The sequence below is a fragment of the Pinus tabuliformis genome, chromosome 2_2 (assembly GCF_031772625.1).
Source record: "Pinus tabuliformis cultivar Carrire ecotype Pingquan chromosome 2_2, CPIR1, whole genome shotgun sequence".
NCBI lineage: Eukaryota > Viridiplantae > Streptophyta > Pinopsida > Pinales > Pinaceae > Pinus > Pinus tabuliformis.
Window position 1 is genome coordinate 1,132,778,003 of NC_142300.1, and position 3,761 is coordinate 1,132,781,763.

General features: G+C 35.9%; 1 long non-coding RNA gene across 1 annotated transcript; it reads left to right on the plus strand.

Annotated features, from left to right (window-relative positions):
• The first annotated feature begins 1,786 nt into the window (after positions 1-1,786).
• LOC149197370 (uncharacterized) lies at positions 1,787-3,306 on the plus strand. The gene is made up of 2 exons (XR_016254192.1): positions 1,787-2,746; positions 2,948-3,306. It is a non-coding gene; the product is annotated as an uncharacterized LOC149197370 (long non-coding RNA).
• The last annotated feature ends 455 nt before the right edge of the window (positions 3,307-3,761 follow it).

The window sequence follows — 3,761 nt, forward strand, 5'->3', positions numbered from 1 at the left end:
ATATAATGCTAAGTGTGTGTATGAGTGAGAGAAATTAGGAAAGTTATTATAGCCTTGAAATTACGAGACCATGAATTAGTATAGGGTTTGAGGGTCTTTGACATAATTGAACCTTTTCTTCTTAAGATTGTAGATCTTGATTTATAATACTGCAACCTACAATTTTTTATATTTAAATGAGTAAGAAGATAAAAAGTTATAATAAAAGCAAAAGGCATATGTATTTTTAAATTCTAATATATATGAAGACAAAAATAAATTGAAAATAGTGAACAATATCTACGCCTATAGGCATCCTCTATTGGAAATGGGCTACAAGAATTGTCAATCAATAACTACCATTCATTAGTTTAAGGAGTATCTTCATCATCTCCATTAAAATGTCAACTCAAGTTTAATCAATTAACTATGATAGATCGTGGAAAAATCCCTTTAAAACGATCAAGTGGTTCTTTGAATCCTAGTTCATGGCCCTTAAGCTCGAGAAGCTTCATTCTAGGCTTAAATTCATTGTTTTTGTTTTCCTCCCCTAGCCATGGTATGGATGCCCAAATCCATTTTTATTATGAAAAGCATATTAATGGCACTAACCATTAAAATGTCAACTTGGGTTTAATCAGTTAACTATGAAAGATCCCTTTAAAACAATCAACTCATTCTTTGAAGCCTAGTTCATGGCCCTTAAGCTCGAGAAGCTTCATTCCAGGCTTAAATTCATTGTTTTTTTTTCCTCCCCTAGCCATGGTATAGATGCCCAAATCCATTTTTGTTATGAAAAGCATATTAATGGCCCTAAAGATCCCCTACAAAAGTCTTGTTTGTTATTTCAAGTGTTGTTGCATGAAGCTTGATCTTAAGAATATTGAAATAGGGACATAGCACCTTATGTTCCTTTTCTAACTAGGTTCAAATCCTTGAGTGTATTACATGGTGTAGAAAACCTCCTAATGGTATCGAGGCCCAACTCAGAGGCTTTGAGACCTACATGTTGAGCTCAAAATCTAAGAATGACACTCATACCCCACTTGGAGACTAGAGACCCACTAGAATGGGTCTCTGTTTTGGTTTGAGGCATTGTACATGGCCATTGAGTTTGAGAATATTTATTTAAGGCATAATGCCCTTATTTTTCTCATTAGGCTTTGTTAGGGCTCGTGAGACTCATTAATATTATGTAAAACATACTAATAGTGCAAATATTCCTATTAAGAGGAAAATCTAAAACCCTTGAGAGGTTAGATGTGGTGGTTTGAGAAGTCTCCATGGATATCCTTCACCTCTATGTAGAGATATCAATAACACTAGGAAGATTTTACCATTAAGTATAGTACTAGATCTTTTACATGTTCAAAGGATAAAGCTTAAGCCTTAGTCTATATATGAAGGCTTTTAAGAATTGAAGACTAAAAACAACACCCTTAACCACCATGCTAATGAATCCCCCGAAAACATTGGACATCTAAAATATAATCTAAACACAATAATCTACACACAATAGAAATTCAGAAATTAATATTCACGATAATCTACACACAATAGAAATTCAGAAATTAATATTCACGATGTTAGAGAAACATACATACACATATCTCTAGACTCCACCCAAAACTCTTTCACATCTCAAAAATCTACATAGTAAAAATGCAGAAAATAACATTCACCATAATGTTAATGTTCCCTTTCGCAAAGTCTCCATGCAGTTGTTGTTGCAACTTGCGCAATACTATTCTTTGAAAAGTACCCACATGAAGAGTCACATCTATTATCTCACAAAAGAGCACAACTGCAATGACATAGAAAACTTCACCTGTCTGCATGTGACACAAACATAAAGAATCTTAGGCGGTGGGATTAGGATATGACTGTTCAATGCTAGGTCCACAGGGTTGACGATCGCCTGGCTTCATTATCTGGCCTGGTTTATCATCTTCTTATCTAGATATTATAGCTCCCTCGGCTTCAACATCTTTGCATTTGCCTTAATCCTACGCCTCATTTTGCTGTCCATCAATGCACCCCCCTCCATCGCAATGTCACTGCCTGGTTTCTTCCTCTTCGGCCCTTCTATTCAGGTTCGACTTTTATTCCCAATTAGGTTTTGTTAGTCGTGGCCCTGATGTCAAGAACATTTTACTCTCTCATCTCTACCGTCTCCTGGTAGAACATAGATGGCGAGTTCGCCGGAATTGGTGGAGGGATGCAACATTCCTTCTCAAATAAAAGGGGCTATTCAATTAGTCTCTATCCATATTGCCATTTTCTATACGAACTACGCCCAATCATGTTGGTGTCTTGATGAGCTCGACTCCAGGGTGAAGTCGAGGGCGACAATTATTCCAGTCTTCTACCGAGTCAAGCCACATCCACTAACAAGATTTGTAGATTTGGGAGGTTGGTTTATAATGGCAGTTGACAAACTGCTATTACCAATGAAAGTATTTGGAGCGCTTGTTTGAGAAGAGCAATTAGATCGACTTCAAAAGACACTACCCATGACATCGCATGTTTTTTCATAGGAGAAGACAGAGATATTGCAATAAGTATGCGGGTTTTGGTGATTTGATGGGGTTTATGCATCCACAGAACAAGCGAATGGTCGAAGGGGATATAGAAAATAATATAAACATGTACAGTCACAGTAGAGATTTGAGAAGAAATATTCGGGATCAAAGATCAATCTACAGTGGTCTTTGGCAGCAGACAACCAATAACATTGAACAGTGATTTCTTGGAGCGATCCTCATGTGTAAGTCCTTTTAAAGAATCTTTGTCAGTCCTTTTAAAGAATCTTTCAAGTTTGTTAATTCCAAAAATAATAGATCTGTGGATTGTATATCTTTTCTCAACGAATAGGTAATAACTGAAGAATGATAAATCTGCATACTTGTCAAGTTTGTTCACTCTCAAAGAATGAATAATAGATCTGTATTTTTTTTTCAATGAACAGGTAATAACTGAAGTTTGCGGGATTTAGAAGGCCAGTACTTTAAGTATCCAACATTCGGTAGGCATGGGGATGCGTTCTGAAACATCGGTAGGTAACATGGAGAAATTAGGTGTTCAGGATCTGTCTGAGGAATCTTTTTGGTATTTTCCACTTCCATGGTATGAAGAACTTTCGTCTTTTGGCAGCTGAAGATAGTTTCCAGATGTAAACAATTGTCAAAGAAACACATATTGTAGCCAAATATGCAATGGGTTCATGATCCATGGTTATCAGCTCAAACTAGGGTTATCATTATTTACTTGTTTATTTCTTACTACAAGACTTATGTCAAGTAGCTTTAACTGGTAGAACTCCTGGGACATTTTGTTTTATTACAAATTCGGTGATTGCTAAAAAAAATCCGTAAATTGTTGTGTTAGCATGCATATTTTTATTTGAATGCTTTGTTTTGAAATTGATATTCGCTAGTAACATTGCTCCGAAATGAGCAATGCCTAAACCTAAAAATTACAGACATAAGTTGTAAAAAATACTTCTGAAGAATTCATAAAATTCTAATCCCTATATAAACACCATATAAACAATTTCCCCAAAATGTAACTGGTTTTTGAGAATTGTGACACATGCAGTCTTCTTTAGTGGATTATTAAAAAAATGCACATGCTAGCAGGTTAGAAGGTTGTGAGCCTGTCTAGGAGTAGATGCATTACCACTTGACAAACTTGAAATACGTGCTGGAGATGAACTGCTTGTATGCAGCAGTAGAAGACTTTTACGGGGTGAAATCTACAGATCCCAATATCATATTACTGTT